The following is a 20,131-nucleotide window of genomic DNA, read 5'->3' as shown; positions in this document are numbered from 1 at the left end:
CTGCCCCGGGCCGTGCACCCCCTCTCCCCGGGCCGCGCACCCCCTCTCCCCGGGCCGCACACTCCCTCTCCCTGCTGCCCCGGGCCGCACACTCCCTCTCCCCGCTGCGGAAACAAAGATCCGATCTTTGGCCGGAAGCAAGATGGCGGAACAAGATGGCGGAGCAAGATGGCGGAACAAGATGGCGGGGACTGGTTGCTAAAATGGGTCCTATAATCACCCATGAATCTGCCCATGAGCGTACTACGCGTTTGCGATAGAGTAACCCATCTTGCTCTGCTCTAAGATCTTTGGAGTTCACTGCAACCCTTCCCTGTCTGCCGCTCCATTCACTGTGTTTTAAGTGACCATCACTTCCCTTCCGTAGTTTGCTGCTTCATGCGAAAAAGATCTTTGTGAAGGAGGGATGAGAGGGGAAAAGAGGGAGATATTAACTAGAGGTGGGGGCGTTTGAGAGAGTGGAGAGGAGGGGGAAAGGAGTGAGAGAGGGGTAAGGGAGGAGGGGGGGGGGGGGTCAATTGAAAGGCCAGTGAGTAGGGATCGAGGGCAAGGATATAGTGCAGCCCTACCTGGTGAACTTATGCTTTGTATGCTCGAGTTGAGCAGAAAGCTAATGGGGCGATGTATCCATTCCAGCAGACTCAACCATGCCTCTTGCCAGCGTCACCATTGCGAAAGTTAGTTCGGCCTTCCTCAGGGTGAATACACAGAGTCCCTGGCTGTGTGCTTAGAAACTGTGAGGACGGAGAACTTTAATCTCTTCCTACTCTGTTCTGAGCTACCCACCTGCGAAGGCCACTATCATCCCAGTGTCAAAGAAAAGGAAAATCTCATGTCTTAGTGACTACTGTGAGGACGGAGTGGCAGAACATTGTGGATACGGCCCTGATCTTCAAAGAAACCAACCTTCCTTCATCGACCTGCTGCATCAAAAAATCCCAGAGTATTATAAAGGACATTTCCCACCCCGGACACTCCCTGTTTGAACTGTTGCCGTCAGGCAGACGGTCCAGATCTACAAGGACAAGGACAAACAGACTTTAAAACAGTTTTTACCCCACTGCTATAAAGGCACTAAATGTAGCCGCCAAGGAACGCAGGGGCGATACATACTAAGGGACTGTGGTACACTGTGAAATCGACAGAAGGATGTAGGGTTGGGTGTTTATGCATGCTATTTTCATGATATTTATTTTAGTTGTTTATCTTTTTTAATATTTTACCTTGTATGTATCGTTAGCTTTTAGAAATGTTTGAATGGTGCACTGACTGGCTGACATTTTTAAATTTCGTTGTACATGGTTCATGTTACAATGACAATAAAGAAACTATTCTATTCTATTCTATTCTACTGTCCGGTGGCCTTGACTTACACCATCATGAAGTGCTTTGAGAGGCTGGTTATGGATCCAGCCGAACCAAGCAGCCTTGACCCACTGCAGTTCACCCACCGCCACAAGAAGTCCATGGCTGATGCCATCTCCTTGGCCCTACACTCATCCCTCAACCATCTGGACAAGAGAGACACCCATGTCAGACTTCTATTCATAGACTACAGCTCTGCTTTTAATACTATTATTATCACATCCAAGTTCATCACCAAACTCATGGAACTTGGATTCAGCACTCATCTCTACAACTGGATCGTCGACTTCCTGACAAACAGATCACAATATGTGAGGATAGAGGACAAATCGTCTTCTATGATAATCCTCAACACTGGTGCTCCACAAGCCCCAATTCTCAGCCCCCTTCTTTACTTCTCATACACCCAAAACTGTGTAGCTAAGTACAAATCCAATTCAATTTACAAATTTGCAGATGACACCACTGCAGTAGGAAGCGAAACGGTACATATACCCCGGTAGACATTGATGGTGCCAAATGGAGATGATTGAAAGCTTCAGGTTTCTAGGACTAAATATCACCAGCAACTTGTCTTGGACTACCCATATCAAAGCAATGACCAAGAAAGGACACCAATGTCTCTACTTACAAGGTTTAGGAAATTTGGCAAGTCCCCAGCACTCTCCACAACTTCTACAGATGTGCCGTTGAAAGTTCTATTAATTATATACAATGCATTATAATTAAAAATTACTCTTTTTCTTAGACATTAGCTATCCCAGCAGTGGCATTTATTCAAATTTATGTTCTGTGAATTTGTCTTGTATACAGGATCTGCAAGAGGTTCCATTTCCTTCCAGGAGTCTGAGTTTTGTCTTTTGGGTCTCTGTACAAAATTATTCAAATTCGCCCGGAATGGTGGTTATAAAAACATAGAAATTAGGTGCAGGAGTAGGCCATTCGGCCCTTCGAGCCTGTACCGCCATTCAATATGATCATGGCTGATCATCCAACTCAGTATCCCGTACCTGCCTTCTCTCCATACCCTCTGATCCCCTTAGCCACAAGGGCCACATCTAACTCCCTCTTAAATATAGCCAATGAACTGGCCTCGACTACCCTCTGTGGCAGAGAGTTCCAGAGATTCACCACTCTCTGTGTGAAAAAAGTTCTTCTCATCTCGGTTTTAAAGGATTTCCCCCTTATCCTTAAGCTGTGACCCCTTGTCCTGGACTTCCCCAACATCGGGAGCAATCTTCCTGCATCTAGCCTGTCCAACCCCTTAAGAATTTTATAAGTTTCTATAAGATCCCCTCTCAATCTCCTAAATTCTAGAGAGTATAAACCAAGTCTATCCAGTCTTTCTTCATAAGACAGTCCTGACATCCCAGGAATCAGTCTGTAGTAGAACCTCCCTGCTCCTATACTCAAATCCTTTTGCTATGAAAGCTAACATACCATTCGCTTTCTTCACTGCCTGCTGCACCTGCATGCCTACTTTCAATGACTGGTGTACCATGACACCCAGGTCTCGCTGCATCTCCCCTTTTCCTAGTTGGCCACCATTTAGATAATAGTCTGCTTTCCTGTTTTTGCCACCAAAATGGATAACCTCACATTTATCCACATTATACTGCATCTGCCAAACATTTGCCCACTCACCCAGCCTATCCAAGTCACCTTGCAGTCTCCTAGCATCCTCCTCACAGCTAACACTGCCCCCCAGCTTAGTGTCATCCGCAAACTTGGAGATATTGCCTTCAATTCCCTAATCCAGATCATTAATATATATTGTAAATAGCTGGGGTCCCAGCACTGAGCCTTGCGGTACCCCACTAGTCACTGCCTGCCATTGTGAAAAGGACCCGTTTACTCCTACTCTTTGCTTCCTGTTTGCCAGCCAGTTCTCTATCCACATCAATACTGAACCCCCAATGCCGTGTGCTTTATGGAAGTGGCAGAAAATTGTGGATACAGCCCTGACCTTCAAAGAAACCAACCTTTCCTTCATTGACTCCATTTACACATCTCGCTGCCTCAGCAAGGCCACCAACATAATCATAGACGAGTCTCATCCCAGACACTCCCTCTTCTCCCCTCTCCCCATCAGGCAAGAGGTACAGAAGTGTAAAAACACGCATCTCCAGATTCAGGGACAGTTTCTTCCCAGCTGTTATCAGGCAACTGAACCATTCTATCAACAACCCGAGAACAGTCCAGAGCTACTATCTATCTCATTGTAGAACCTCAGACTATCCTTAATCGGACTTTACTGAATTTTAACTTGCACTAAACATTTCCTTTATCACGTTTATGTACACTGTGGATGGCTCGATTGTAACCTCAAGTATAGTCTTTCCACTGAATGGTTAGCATGCACCAACTGTCTTTCACTGTACCTCAGTACATGTGACAATAAACTGATGATTTTGATCTGCAATGCACATCTTTCAACGTCCATGCGAAACATGATGCCAGGTTAAATTAATCTCCACTGCCTGCACATAATCCTAGCGCATATCTAAAAACGTCATAAATGTCACTGTTGAATATTTGCCTCCACCCCTGGCAGTGAGTTTCTGATCTGCACTATAATTTGTGTGCATTTATTGAGGGTTCTCCGTGTTCAGTATTATTTTTCTCATGCCAGTTTATTAATGAAAACAAACATGGATGGAATAGTTCAGTGTGTCAGGAACTGGTGTGGAGAGGGAGAAGCAGTTTAATCCAGTTGCTCAATTCTGACAGAAGATCAAAGAAAGAAAACATGCATGTTAAACGTCATGTCCAGACAAATCTGTACAAATCTGTACATGTTTTCAGCATGAACTGTCTTTATTTTAACATTTCCAGCATCTGCATTTTTCAAAATCTTACAGCGCCTTGCATTGGTTTATTGTTGGCCGTTTCCTTGACAGCACAACGGGTCATGCGTCATCTGTGGAGTGAATGGGATGTTTGGGTCAGGACAGACAAATAACATAATGGGTTGAAAGACTGTAATCCTTGCAAAAATGTAGTTTAAAAAAAGCTTGATTTAAGAGGAAAGGGAAGCTTCTGGCTGTAACTCTAATTAAGGGGGACAAAACTATGGGGATAAGGGACAGCAATGTAATGGAGGACTCGGGTAAAACATGATTTTCTGGTCAGTCTAAGCTGACAGAGAGTCATAGAGTCAAACAGTGTGGATACAGGCCCTTCGTCCCAACTTGCCCACACCAGCCAATGTGTCCCAGCTACACTAGTCCCACCTACTCCCGTTTGGCCCGTATCCATACAAACCTTTCCTATCTATGTACCTGTCTTAAGGGCCTGTCCCACCAGCATGCGATTGCATGCGTCTAGCGCGACCAAACGGAAGCAGAGTTCGCGCTAAGTTTGCGGTAAGTACACGCTAAGTACGCGCAAAGATCGCGCGTGACGTAATTTACGTCAAACTCACCAATCAGCTGGGCAGGAGGCGGGCCGACTGAATTTGGACGTCGCACGGCATCGGGCGGTGACGTCATCACGCAACGGCACGCAGGGCGGTGACATGATCGCGCAACGCCACGCGCTAGGCGTTCGCCGTCAACATGCTGCATACGGCGTTGAGACGCTGCGTACGCCCGTCGAGGCGCTGTGTACGGCCTCAATGCGGCTGCGGGCCGACAGGCCGTTGTCGCGCGGGATATTCGGACAGTGCAAGATTTTTGGAGTCCCGCGCGATGTCGGGACCAGCCCGCACAACTCCATATGCCTCCGCCGATCGAAGTGGGACCGGCCCCGCGAGGCCGTACACCTCAGCGACCACGTTTGATCACGCTAGACGCATGCTATCGCATGCTGGTGGAACAGGCCCTTAACTGTTTTTAAATGTTGGGATAGTCCCAGCCTCAGCTACCTTCCCTGGCAGTTAGTTCCATAGATTGTGTGGAAAAGGTACCCCTCAGATTCCTATTAAATCTTTTCCCCTTCACCTTAAACCTACAGTATGTCCTCGTCCTCGATTTGCATACTCTGGGCAAGGGACTCTGTGCATCTACCCGATCTATTCCTCTCATAATTTGAGAGGAGAGGATATGCAGGGTAAAGAGAGTATTGAAATGAATTGGGGTGAATGTTGGGTTTCACCAGACTGAAGAGATTAGTTAGGATGATAAGGCAGGATGATGGTATAAATATCTGAAACACATGTCAGATGAATGCTATTGCGAGACAAATGCAGGGTTCACATTTTGAGGAGCACAGTGTGCTGTGGAAATATGAACTGTTGTGCAATTATTGAGGTCATGGTTGAACTTGTAAAAAAAACCCAACAGGTCTAAATCTCCATAGAAACCAGCAACATTTTGGATAAAATTGAATTTTTTTTTACAGAGACCAAAAAGGTCAAACTCGGGACTCCTGGAAGGCAATGGAACCTCTTGTAGATCTTGTACATAAGGCAAATGCACAGAACATAAATTAGAAAGAATGCCACCACTGGGACAGTAGATGGCTAAAAGTTAGAGAGGAATTTTTAATTATATTTTATTCTATATAATTATAAGAACTTGATTTGGTACAAACAATGATATTGAACTAGCCAGAGAAAGAACTAGAAGAGGTTAAGGGGTAATAGATCCTTCTTTTATAATTGGCTCCCTGTTCAGAATGTGTGGCCAACCAAAAAATAAAATTGTGGGCTATGATGGATTGGTTGCTATCAATTACTGAACATCTACTCGGTGAATGTAAGCAATATCTAGCTACATGTAGATACTACATACTTTTGCCAACACTCTTCCATAACCAATCTCCCTTAACCATCCCAAATCTCGCTCTTCTCCCTTCCCCTAATCACCTGCCTCCCTCCATTCTTCACCCCCCACCCCAACATCCATCTTAACCCCTTCTCACATTATTCCTCCACTAAGGTCCCTCCCCTTTCTCTCTTCCCCTCCCCAACACTCTTGTTCTTCCCCCTTGCTCATTTTTGTTTCCTCCTCTCCCACCAATTCCTCAGATCTCCCAATCATTCCTACTCATGCTCTCCAGTCATGGGCCACACTCTGTCTCCTGGAGAAAGGCCACTTTCCAGACCCCACCGCTCGCCCACATACCACCCCCTTCCACTTCCTTCATCCGCCCTCTAACAATAATTTTCATTGGGTTTGCTTATTGACCACAGATCTTCAGATGACATCAATCGTGCTTTCTGCTTCCAGCATAATCTGGACCACACTCAAAGGCTTTCCCCCAAGGGAGAGTCCACACATGCATCACTGATATAGGATGGAACTGAGTCAGTGATATTGAGAGATAGCAACACCACCTGCCATGAAACTTTGCCACACTATCGACATTTAGTCCCACCAATTTCTCTTGCGATATTTTTCACTTGTGCTTATTCCTCACTGTCACTAGATCCCTGGTTTTCTGGTATTCCTAGCAGGGGGGGGGGGGGGGGGGGGGGGGGTGTTTGTCCACAAAGACAGACAGAAATAAATTGTTTACATTAAAGTTAAAAAGAAAAAAGAAATGTAGATGGAGCCAAGTTGGGGTTTCTCTGTCATTCCCTTATTCTCCATTATAAAGTCGCCCTCTTTGTGCAATTCCGGAAGTGGCGGCATTCTTGAACGGCTGCGGCTCGCCTGCAGTCCGTGTGTCTTTACTTTTTGTTGTTGTTTTTTTTGTCTTGTTTTAGTTACATTTTTGGTTATTAGGTTGTGTTATGTGTGGGGGGGAGGGGGCTGAAACATGGTTTTCTGTCTCTCCCTTTGGAGGAATGCGACTCCTGTCGTATCCCCCCTTCTCTGCCTCCGTCTGCGCTGAGGCCTAATGGCGGAGCTGGCAGCCTCCAACCTGTGACCGACCTCGAGGCTCCGGAGGCAGAGCCAGCCAGGACTCACCAACGCGAGGCTGGTCGACATCGGAGCTGTGGCGGCGTTCGGGAGCTCCAGTGGCAGCGGCACGACTCGGGGCTGAGACGGCGCTCCGGTGAGGGCGGCCCGGCGCGGGGCTGAGACGGCGCTCCGGAGAGGGCGGCCCGGCGCGGGTCTGTGACGGTGCTCCGGTGGCTTAGGCGGCGTTCCAGCGGCGGTGACATGAATCCGGGGCTCGGCCGCGGGCCAGTGGACGACATCGACGGGAGCTCGCAGGTCACAGGCTGGTGCCTGTTTTCCAGAGCTCCCGCGGCAACAGCTGCACCCGCTGGACTGAAGGGCGGCAGCTTCGACCACCCCGGGCCGTGGAGCTTGTGCCGGCCCGTTCGCGGAGCTTGGTGAGCCGCGGGACTGACTGCCATCGCCCGGTGGGGTAACAACATATCGCCTCAGCGCAGAGGGAGAATGAGGAGGGAAGAGACAGTAGCTTTAAGAGTTTTGCCTCCATCACAGTGAGGAGGTGCCTGGTGAACTCACTGTGGTGGATGTTAATTTGTGTTTATTGTGTGTTTTGTTGTTTATTATTATATGTATGGCTGCAGGTAATTACATTTCGTTCAGACCGAAAGGTCTGAATGACAAATAAAGGATCTAATCTAATCATTTAAAAATAAATTGGATAGGCATATGGATGAGAAGGGAATGGAGGGTTATGGTATGAGTGCAGGCAGGTGGGACTAAGGGAAAAAAGTTGTTCGGCACGGACTTGTAGGGCCGAGATGGCCTGTTTCCGTGCTGTAATTGTTATATGGTTATATGGTTAATCTAATCTAATTTGATCTAACTTGCTCTTGCTAGTCTTCTCCTATACACATTAACATAAAAGTTCTAGCAGGCCATTTTAATATTTTTAACAATTTATTCCCAAGGGGATGTTTTAATTTAAGGGAAACATTGGCTTGCTTCAGTATTCTGCTTTACTGGATGTATGCCTTCCATGCCGATTGAGCCATTTTCTGTGTTGTAAGGATGATTCTTATTAGGATGATAATGGTGTTGCATTTGACTCATATTTTCATAAGGATATGTTGGAACAAGCTTGCGCTGTCTTAGCACTGTACCTTGAATGTCATCTATCCATATCCACACAATTTTATAATTCACGCTGTAGATCAACAGGTCATTGGCAGTATTTCATTTACAGGATATCATCATTGAATATGCATTTTGTAACAGGGCTTATCTTCTGGCCAACTTTCCTCTGTGCGCGTGGCTTCAGGTTTTTGTTTGGACATCATTGCACAAAAGCAGGAGCAAGCCTAGTTCACTATTTAATAAGATCATTATTGATCCTGATCCCCATTTCCCCTGCATGATGTGTTGTCGAAAAATAGATTGATCTCAGCCACCAGTCTACTCAATTCTTCTGGAATAGAGAATTCTAAATAATTACAACCACCTCAGAAGTTTCTTCACATTGAAATAGAGCTTCAATGTGAAGATCTTGTTGTTTACCAGTTTGTTTCTAAACCCCAGATGCAAAATACCGTAGATATTGAAAATATAAAACAACCACAGAAAATTCTAGAAATGCGCATCAAAATCTTCACATTTAAGCTCTATTTGAACAATTGCTGTTCACCGAAACTGAGTTGTTTAGCTGAAGAATTAAGTTTTCTTCCCACAAATCCTGACTAACTTTGCTGAGTATTTCCAGTATTTTATGTTTATGTTTATACTTATGATGGTTAGATGATTTGATCTGAGCAAAGAGAGTATTCCAACAGTGCTGCCTGGAATTGTGAATGAGGGTGTCAAATGGCAGAAGCATTTAGCTCAAGCAGAGGTTGAAGCAGTCTCTGTAATGAAGTGAGTGTGAAATTAGAAATTCAGTTTAGGATCAGGCAGACAGCTAACACACTGCAAATAGTTTGGTTCAGTGGCAGGGGAGAAGAATGAAATTCATGTCACGATTGTGGAATTAGTATTTGGAGGTTGTGTGGAAAGGAAGTGCATAGGTCAAAGACTGTGACATGGATATTCCTTTGCACAACTTTTTTTTCCCTCAAAAGAAGTATTATGTAGCTGAAATTTGTTTTGACTCCTGGACCACCTATATCGAAGCAATGGTCAAGAAAGCACACCAATGCCTCTACTTACTTTGAAGACATAGGAAGTTTGGCATGTCCACAACAACTCTCACCAACTTCTACAGATGCGTTGTAGAAAGTATCGGGATGCATCATAGCATGGTTTGGGAACAGCTCCATCCAAGACCGCAAGAAATTGCAGAGAATTGTGGACCCAGCCCAGACCATCACACAAACCAACCTCCCTTCCATTGACTCCATCTACACTTCACGCTGCCACGGCAAGGCCACCAGCATTATTAAGGACCAGTCTCACCCTGGTCACTCCCTCTTCTCCCCTTTCACATCAGGCAAGAGGTACAGAAGTGTGAAAGCACACACCTCCAGATTCAGGGACAGTTTGTTCCCAGCTGCCTTGAGGCAACTGAACCATCCTACCAACAACTACAGGTCGATCCTGAGCTACTACCTACCTCACCGGAGACCCTCGACTAGGGTTAGGCACAACTTGGGTATCACAAGGGGCCAGCTTTCACTGACAGCTCTCAGATGAGATTCAATGAAGCAGGAGAAAGTGGATAAAAAGAGAAAAATTAAAGGAAAGCAGGTTAGGGAAACTAGTTGATCTTTTTGCATGAGCTGTCGATGAACAACTGATATAACGGCAGTATTCTTAACAGCCACACAAATTCGCCAGTCACAACAGTTCAAAGCTTCTCGCATTCCAAAATTATCATTAAATCATGTCATAATCCAAACAGACATAAATTTCTCATCCTTATTCATTTCAGCACTGCTTGATTTTTATGTGATTTTGCTGGTCTTGATGTTCCTAAACTTTATCACTCCAGTGGTTACAGCATGGCAAGAGGAAAACTGCAGATCTGCAGTGGAGGAGACTACCCTAGGTGGACCTGGAGATTGCTCCTGAGCAACTTTCAGTCTAGATGGTGCAGTTTCATTCTCCATCATGGTACTAGCACAGATAAGGGAAGGTTGGCAGAGAAGCTTATTCAGGGTACTTTTTCCTGAAACGAGACGTCAGAACAAGATTCATTTTTTTGGGAAGTGGCCATTCCAGCTAAGGCCAACCTTTATTGCCTAAGCCTGACAGTCCTTAAGAGAGTGTATTTGTGTTCTGTTCCTGAAGCGTGTTGAACCAGCTATCAAAGATAGACACAGTGTTGGAGTAACTCAACGGGTCAGGCAACATTTCTGGAGAAAAAGGATGGGTGACGTTTTGGATTGGGAATCTTTTTCAGACTGAAGATGCATCCCCTGCCATTTGGTAGGGCTTATATCTAATGGTATGAACGTTGATTTCTCTCATTTCATGTAACTCTTGCATTCCATTTGCCCTCCCCCTCTCCTCCCCTTTCTCCAGAGATGCTGCCTGACCCCCTGAGTTACTCCAGCATTTTGTGTCTACGGTGTAAACCAGCATTGGCAGTTCTTTCCTATATGCCCTGTCATTTGATTCTAATTGTTACTTGCCTGCAGCATTACTATTTTTGTTTAGTAACCAATAAAGCTACCAACATGTATCTGGGATGTGAGAGGAAACTGGAGGAAACTTGCAAACCCACAAGGAGAACACGCAATCTCTATTCACCAGAAGTCAGTATCGAACCTGGATGGCTGGAGCAGTAAGGCAGCAAGACTACCATCAGTTCTATTGTACTGCCACATGCCAAGAGTTGTTCAAGGGCAAAGTTGTTTGAAGATTCTTTACTCTTTCATATGCAATCAGAGCATTCATCTTTGGAAGACCTTTCAGTTTCAGAGGAAGTCTAATGTGTGACTCATCATAAAACGTTTAAGTTTAATCAATCTCCACCAGCAGATACATGTTTGCTGGATGACAAACCATTTTTTCCCCACAGTGATTCTCTGCATAATTCTTCAAACATCTCAGTGGCTTTCTCAAAGGAACACCACACAAATCTAATCTCCCACATCTCCTGAGGACTTTTGACAAGAAGGTCATACAGAAACTGTCAAGAGTCGCCAAAGTAAGATGGAAAATCATCCGCCTATAATATGTAGGAAGGAACTGCAGAAGCTGGTTTACACCAAAGATAGACACAATATTCTCTCTCTCTCCCTCTCCCCCTCCCCCTCTCTCCCTCTCTCTGTCCCTCTCCCTCTCCCCCCCCCCCCCCCCCCCCCCCCCCCCCCCCCCCCCCCCCCTCCCCCTCCCCCTCCCCCTCCCCCTCCCCCCCCCCCTCCCCCTCCCCCCTGTTTTTCCGCTTCAATCCATTATTATGAACTCTGCATCTTCCAATTATTTTTACCTGTAGGTAGAATAACATTAACAAATCTATCAAAGTATGTTGCATTTAATTTTGGGAGCCTGCTTCTGCCTTTATGTTTCTCTTGTTTTTATTGTGGAACTGAGGAAACACTTATCACCGCTCCTCTAGTGTCTGTGCAAAGCCCCTTTTGAAGCAGACAGTGGCATATGCTTCATCTGCTGAATAACTGCACGCATAGGGAATATGGAGATAATATGGAGAGCAGTTAAATCTACTTGGATTCAGATTTAGACTTTGACTTGGGCAATACCAGATGAATCAGAAGGGATAAGAAAGGACGGGCTTGGAGAAGCTAAAGTGCATTAAGGGAAAAGATGTACAAAGGTTACCCAGAGATTATTAAATTTGGGATTAGTGCCACCAGGGAAAACACCTGATAGTTAATTTATACTGTTGTGGTCATGGTGGCGCAGTGGTAGAGTTGCTGCCTTGCAGCGCCTGAATCCCAGGTTCGATCCTGACTACGGGTGCTGTCTGTACGGAGTTTGCACGTTCTCTGAGATCTTCGGTTTCCTCCCACACTCCAAAGACGTACAGGTTTGTACAGCTTGATAAATGTTTTTTAAAAAATGTCCCTAGTGGGTGTAGGATAGTGTTAATGTGCTGGTCAGCACAGACCCTGTGGGCTGAAGGGCCTGTTTCTACGCTGTATCTCTAAACTAAAACTAAACTAAACTGATTTTTCTGAGTTATAGAGCAATATTCTTCTGTGGTATGTGATATTACCAGACAGACCTTTCGTGATTTTGATCTGTAAATCTACCTGTGAGTAATGAATATTGAGGGAGCCGCCCTGTTTATATTTATGGCTGCGGTTTGTTACGGCGGCAACAGAGGGTGTGCACATGGGAGATTAAATGAATGAGTCTAAGACTAATTCTCCTGCTTCTTTAAGCAGACTAAGCATTTCTGCCGCCCAACAAACAATGAGATGGTTCTTTCCGCTTCAGGAAGGACGTTTGCATTCTGTTGTTCAAGATAATGTTATCCTCCATGAAAGGGTCACCTAACCTGGTTGAACGTATTCCTGATTTTGACTCTATTCCTTGGAGCACAGGAGAATGAGGGGCGATCTTGTGGAGGTGAACCCACAGTGTCTGCCAAGAGTGGGGGAATCCACAACCAAAGAACATGGGTTTAAGGTGAAAGGGGGGGGGGGGGATTTAATAAGAACCTGAGTGGTAACCTTTTCATCTTAAGGGTGGTGGGTGAATGGAACGAGCTGCCGGAAGAGGTAGTTGAGGCAGATACTAAAAACATTTAAGAAACAATTAGACAGGTACATGGATAGGACCAGAAGGATATGGGCCAAATGCAGGCAGGTGGGACTCGTCTAGATGGGACATGTTGGTCGGTGTGGGCAAGTTGTCCGAGGGGTCTCTTTCCATGCTGTATGACTCTGACACTACCTGAACTCCAACCTCTCCACCTGTACTGATCACATCTCCGTGCTTTTGACTGTTCAATCTGCCATTCAGACAGTGCAGGACACTTACTCAGTATTTGGAAAGTAAAGATACTCAAATTATTCAATTGATTGATTCTTGATTGTTAGCCAAGCAGCCTTTTTTTTTTAGAAAACATGTCTCCAATATTCTTGTAAGGATTAAATAAAAGCTTGTGAGGTAAATGGAAAAAATATACGTTTTATCCCCTGTTCTTTTTTCTCCCAGGACATGACACTGGAAACACCACATCTTTGAAAGTTGCTTTTGTTGAACATGTCCGTGCAAGCTACTTATAAGTAGAATCATTCCTTCCGGTGCAACAATACCATCTCACTGAATATGTAAAGTATGGTGCAAATTGTCTGTTGACAACAGCTTTGGTGGCATTTCCTGTACTCAGTAATCCCAAACAGTGCTTGACATCATCCCTCCTCCATCCAAGTCAGATTGGGTAAAATTTATTGGGGCAATGAAGGAAATTTCAGCTAATTCCGTGATAATTTCACCATTTCAACGCATACCAAGTTCAGGGACAGTTTCTTCCCAACTGTTATCCCATCCCATCAGCAACTCAAGTGCGGTCCTGAGATACTATCTACCGCATTGAAGGCCCTCAGGCTTTGTTTAATTCAACTGGATTTTATCCCACATGATACATTATTCCCTTTAATACCTATCTGTACTCTGTGAACGGCTCGATTGTAATCATGTATTGTCTTTCCGCTGACTGGTTAACACGTGAAAATAAGCAAACCTAAACATTTATTTTCAACATCACAAGCCAGACGTTAGCTGCACTGCCACACACCAATGTTGTGTACAGATTGGGAGGCCCTTCAGGAAATGAGAAGACAGCTAAATCTGCTGACAGGAATACTTGTTAGATGTAGGTGTGACCCTGCTTAAAGCTAAATGGATTGGTCCTTTTAAAAATGCAAGGCTGAGACAAAGGGAGCAGCAGTAATACAAGGGTCTTTTGATAAAAAAGAAAGTATTCTGTCATCCTTTAAGCATTTTAAAAGTACTGGTTTTAACAAATGAATCGTCCTGTTAAAGTTCTTTAAATGAACAATTAGACAGAGTTAAGTTTCTCTCATTTGTTTTGAAGTATATTACTGCAAATCGCATTCAGTTGGCGTGACTAGTCTAATAAAACAGGTTCTGGCAGATTCAGTATAGCACTTGACATAAAGAGGTTCTGTACTCAAGGTAACAGGCATAGCTGCTGGAGGCAGAGTGGACTGTTGCAGAATTGCATGTTAGCTCAAAACTCATTCGGGCCCCAACAACAATTAAAAATACGCAAGACACTGCTTTCTATCTTTATAGCTTTTTTTTTTTTTAAACCTTAAAATTAGAAGTAAGTACAGTAATGTGGCACCAAGGTGCCTAATATATATTGGCATGTTACATTTTATGTACAGCTTCATTTTTTTTTAAATAATAAAAGAGAGAAAGAGAGAATAGATACTCAAAAATAGAAAAGCGTGCGATGTATGGTGTGTGAAAAGGAAAAGGGAGGAAAGAGAGAAAGTGAGAAAGAAAAAAAAAAGAGAAGAAAAAAAAAGGGAGCGAGAGAGAGAAAAAGTAGAAAGTATCTTTATAGCTAAATGTCTTTTTGTGTTCCTTGTGTGACTTGTGCCTACAAAGGCGTTTCTCATTGATAAACAGATGACTGGCATTCAATGTCTAGATTAGGTGTGTAAAGGAACAGTCTGGGTGAAGTACTGGAGAGGCTGCTGCTGCCCATGGAATTGTACAGCAACAAAGTTCCCTCCAGAATATTATTATCATTAGTTTATTATTGTCACGTGTACCGAGGTACAGTTAAAAGCTTTTTTGTTTTCAGCGAAAAGACAATATAGAATTACTGTCAAGCTATCCAGAGTGTACAGATACAGAATAAAGGGTGTAACATTTAGTGCAAGATAAATTCCAATTAAAGATAGCTCAATGATCTCCAATGGGGTGGATGGGAGGTCGGGGCCGCTCTCCAGTTAGTGAGAGGACAGTTCAGTTGCCTGATAACAGCTGGGAAGAAACTGTCCCTGACTCTGGATGTGTGCATTTGCTGTACCTCTTGCATGATAGGAGAGGAGGGAGTGACCGGGGTGAGACTGATCCTTGATTATGCTGGTGGCCTTGCTGAGGCAGCGTGAAGTGTAGATGGAGAAAATGGAAGGAAGGTTGGTTTGCGCGATGGACTGGGCTGCAATTTCTTACAGCCTTTGATTGACCTGTTCACAAACCATGGCAGAAAATAACCATTGGCCACTAGTCGTGAACAATACTCAATGACAATCCTGCTAATAAAACTCGACAAAAGTAAAACACAAACATTTTTTGATCCGAAACGAGCTTTATAAACGCATAAGATAAACTGATCTAACCATGTGAGTATATAATATTTTCTCATGCCAAAGCACATGAAAACCAGATATTCAGAACTAATTAGGAAGCTCTAATATCTCTTAAGCACAGTCTTAACAATCAGATCTTTCATAATTACTTTAAAAAATATATTTCACTTACTCAGGCAGTTGTTGAAAACGTTACCGCTTTTACTTGCTTTACTCTGTCAGATGAGAACGTCTTAATGACTACAAAGCACACAGTGTGTGTTGCTTCAGTGAATGTCATTTATAGGCACGGCCTGCTTCAGTGACACCCTGGGTGTGTGTTTAAAGTACAGAATTTGTCATAATATGTAATTACAATGTGTTCATCTTGTATCATGAAAAATGTGTTTAGAGCCTGCCCATGGCAACAGCTTAGTGCCAGTCCTCAGTGTGCATTGGCAGAGGGTGGGGGTATTACAGCAAAGGGATTGGTACCCTGTTTAATTTTGAGGTGTGCATTGGGTTCACTGCCTGGATACATAACAATATTTGGATGTGAAATAAAACTGGAAGTAGGAATGATGGGAACGTTGAGGGGTGGTTGAAGAGAGGAGATGTACGCTATTAACAACTTGTAATGTGGAAAAGTGAGTGGATTGAACATGGAAGTGGATCAGAGTGTTCTATGGTATTCAGACTGAAGAAGGGTCTCGACCTGAAATGTCACCCATTCCTTCTCTCCAGAGATGCTGCCTGTCCCGTTGAGTTACTCCAGCATTTTGTGTCTATCTTCGATTTAAACCAGCATCTGCAGTTCTTTCCTACACAGAGTGTTCTATGCAACGAGTTGTCAGAGGAGGTAACCTCTCAAAGATGAGCTGACTGGCTAATTGGCTATTGTAAATTGCCCCTTAGAAGAGGCAAGTAGATAATACTCAGAAGTTGATGGGCAAGTTTAGTTTAGTTTAGTTTTGTTAACTTTACAGCGCAGAAACAGGCCCTTCAGCGCACCGAGTCTGCACCGACCAGTGATCCCCACAAATTAACACTATCCTACACACACTAGGGACAATTTTACATTTATTAACCTACAAACCTGTATGTCTTTGGAGTGTGGGAGGAAACGGAAGAACTCGGAGAAAACCCATGCTGCTCACGGGGAGAACGTACAAACGTACAACACACGGGGATCGAACCCAGGTCTCTGGTGCTGTAAGGCAATAGCTCTATGCCACCTTGTGTGAGAGAATAAATTCCCATGGTTAGAGGAAAATAAGGGGAAGGGGAATGGATCTTATGGTGTTGTACTGGGAGCTGACTGGGAACTGATGCCAGGGATCTCCTGTGTTGTAATAGTAAGTTCACATATGCATTTTAAATATTGAAGAAATAATAATTAATAGCAAATGCTCAAAGAACAAAAGAGCATCATACATAAAATGAGATATTCCTAAGTGGGATAATTGTCCTTTCCAAGTACTACTTCCTGATGTCATTTAAAAAGCAAACAAAATTGTTATTTACTACATTGCCAATGTGCACAATTTTTACAAGACTTGTAAAAGTCATGATTTGTTTATGCGAGAATTTGCACTCAGTCCAGATGACCAACTTTTGAAACTTTTAATCTACGAAGTGTCCGAGTGTTATATTGTTTCGCAGATGAAATCAACAATATCTTCTGTGAAATGTATCATGTAACAAGGAGTTTGCTGAAACAATGTTTGGAAGAAAGTTGAATGTTCTCCATTCTCCCATCCCCATTCTTCTTCTTATCGAGTCCACACACAAGATTAGTTGTTCAGCCAGAACTGAACACACTTCTCGGCATCTGCATCTTGCGCTTCTTGTGCTTCTTGTGCATGGTGGTGGAAAGATTGGTGGAAACAGGGCCGCAAAGTGAACGCTCTTTCCTTGACCCCACTCTTCACCATGTAAAAGCATCATTGTAAAGTGAGAAAAAGGCCACAAAGTGCTGGAGTAAAGCCCCTGTCCCACTTAGGAGACCTAAACAGCAACCTCTGGTGATCTTGCCCGCCACCCAAAAAAAAAACAAGGTCGAGGTGATCTCCTGCCTCCTGCCACGCATATGTTGAAAACCTTCCTCGACTATGAAGAAAACCGGCTGCGACAAAAAAATTATTGATTTTTAAAACTGCAACCTATTTCTAGTCGAGGCCGGTTTTAATCATGATGAAAAAATAGCAGCAACCTAGATGAAACCTCGAACACGAGGAAACCACTTTCGACCATTAGGGAGAGTGACCACAACTTCCGGTGACCTCATGGAAACTTTGGGTGGCGGGCAAGGTCACCAGAGGTTGCGGTTTAGGTCACCTAAGTGGGACAGGGGCTTAACTCAGCAGGTCTGGCAGCATCTCTGGGGAACATAAATAGGAATGCCACCGCTCCATATCCACCAGAGATGCTGCCTGACCCTGCTGAGTTTCTCCAGCATTTTGTGGCTTTATTTTTTGTTAACCAGCATCTGCAGTTCCATGTGTCTCCATTGTAAAATGAAACACTGATATGTAATCTGATTCAGGGAACCTTAGACCTGAGCTCTTGCAGAATGTTGGCCCATCTCTACTGACCATAATTACGTGTATAATGCCTCTATAATTTATCCAATTGGTTATCACTTGTCAGACTGCTATCCCATATCTTGTTACTGCGGGAGGAACTTTGCCAGTTGAAAACATTTGTGGAGGTAAAGAGTTCAAGTTCAAGTTCAAGTGAGTTTATTGTCATGTGTCCCTGTATAGGACAATGAAATTCTTGCTTTGCTTCAGCACACAGAACATAGTAGGCATTTACTACAAAACAGATCAGTGTGTCCATATACCATAATATAAATATATACACACATGAATAAATAAACTGATAAAGTGCAAATAACAGAAAATGGGTTATTAATAATCAGAGTTTTGTCCGAGCCAGGTTTAATAGCCTGATGGCTGTGGGGAAGTAGCTATTCCTGAACCTGGTTGTTGCAGTCTTCAGGCTCCTGTACCTTCTACCTGAAGGTAGCAGGGAGATGAGTGTGTGGCCAGTATGGTGTGGGTCTTTGATGATGCTGCCAGCCTTTTTGAGGCAGCGACTGCGATAAATCCCCTCGATGGAAGGAAGGTCAGAGCCGATGATGGACTGGGCAGTGTTTACTACTTTTTGTAGTCTTTTCCTCTCCAGGGCGCTCAAATTGCCGAACCAAGCCACGATGCAACCGGTCAGCATGCTCTCTACTGTGCACCTGTAGAAGTTAGAGAGAGTCTTCCTTGACAAACCGACTCTCCGTAATCTTCTCAGGAAGTAGAGGCGCTGATGAGCTTTCTTGACAATTGCATTAGTGTTCTCGGACCAGGAGAGATCTTCAGAGATGTGCACGCCCAGGAATTTGAAGCTCTTGACCCTTTCAACCATTGATATAGATGGGGCTGTGGGTCCCCCTCCTACTCCTTCCAAAGTCCACAATCAGTTCCTTGGTTTTGCTGGTGTTGAGGGCCAGGTTATTGCGCTGGCACCATATGGACAATTGCTCGATCTCTCTTCTGTACTCTGACTCATCCCCATCAGTGATACGTCCCACAACAGTGGTGTCGTCAGCGAACTTGATGATGGAGTTCGCACTATGACTGGCTACGCAGTCATGAGTATAGAGTGAGTACAGCAGGGGGCTGAGCACGCAGCCTTGAGGTGCTCCCGTGCTGATTGTTATCAAGGCTGACACATTTCCACCAATACGAACAGACTGGTCAGTGAATGAGGAAGTCGAGGATCCAATTGCAAGTCGAGGATCCAATTGCAGTCGAGGATCCAAGAGGTAGTTTGTATTTCAGGTTGTGACCATGCATCAGGACAATGCTAGAATCTGGAGCAGAAAAACGAGCTGCTGGAAGTGAAAGTAGGTGAAGCCGCCTCTGTGGAGTAAATGGATAATGAACGTTTTGAGTCTCAACCTGATATGTCAACTATCCCTTTGCCTCCACAGATGTTGCTTAACCTACTGAGTTCCTTTTGTTTTTTTTGCTCCAAATTCCAGCATCTGCAATCTCTTGTATCTCACTTTATATCAAGAAGCCTTCCTTTCATGGTGCAGTGAGTTTTGAGGTGCAGTGTTTACTATATCAAGGGACATAGCATAAGATAGGAATAGGATATTGACGTGAATAATCAGACATCACCACGTTGAGTGAACCTAAAGGGCTAAATGGCCTACCCTGCTCCTATTTTCTATGTTTCTGTCACATTCAATTATTGCAATTATGAAGATACTGATGTGGATTGTTGTCAATCCTAGCCCACCACTGTGTAAATTGCTCATTCTAAGCTTCAACTCAGTCTAGTTTCAGTCAAAAATCACTGAATCATGCACTTGAACAACTAATCTTTATTTTAACAAAACACAATTACAGTTCAATTACTGTACCTATCCCACTGCGGGTTAAATCCTCGTGTCTGCCTGTTCAAGCCCTCTAGGCCTAGCTCAGACAGACACTCCAGAAGGTCACGCAGTCCCAAACACTCTCCCAGAAGATCGACGTGGGACCTCGTGGCAGCGGACTTTTATAGGTCTTGCAGGGTTGCCAACATTGGGTGAGAGTTGGGAGTGAGAAATTGCGAAAGACCAAGCCCGAGGGAGCATAGCAACTTGGGGGGGGGGGGGGGGGGGGGGGGGGGGGGGGGGGGGGAGGGAGGGGGGGAAGGAGGGTGTCCCTCTCCCATTGGTGCGGAACATTTGCATTTTTC

The 20,131-nt window shown here is 44.4% G+C and overlaps 1 protein-coding gene across 2 annotated transcripts in view; it reads right to left on the bottom strand.

Annotated features, from left to right (window-relative positions):
- Positions 1 to 15,681, bottom strand: part of pkp3 (plakophilin 3) — a 56,566-nt gene extending 40,885 nt beyond the window's left edge. The window contains exon 1 of one of the 2 annotated variants that reach the window (XM_033039183.1): positions 15,579 to 15,681. The gene's annotated coding sequence lies outside the window, so the exon portion shown is untranslated. The remainder of the gene's footprint in view (positions 1 to 15,578) is intronic. The other variant, XM_033039184.1, reaches the window with a different exon arrangement.
- Positions 15,682 to 20,131: the final 4,450 nt, after the last annotated feature.

Source organism: Amblyraja radiata, chromosome 20 (genome assembly GCF_010909765.2).
Source record: "Amblyraja radiata isolate CabotCenter1 chromosome 20, sAmbRad1.1.pri, whole genome shotgun sequence".
NCBI lineage: Eukaryota > Metazoa > Chordata > Chondrichthyes > Rajiformes > Rajidae > Amblyraja > Amblyraja radiata.
Note: the sequence above shows the minus strand (reverse complement) of the source record. Positions and strands in the feature narration are given on the sequence as shown.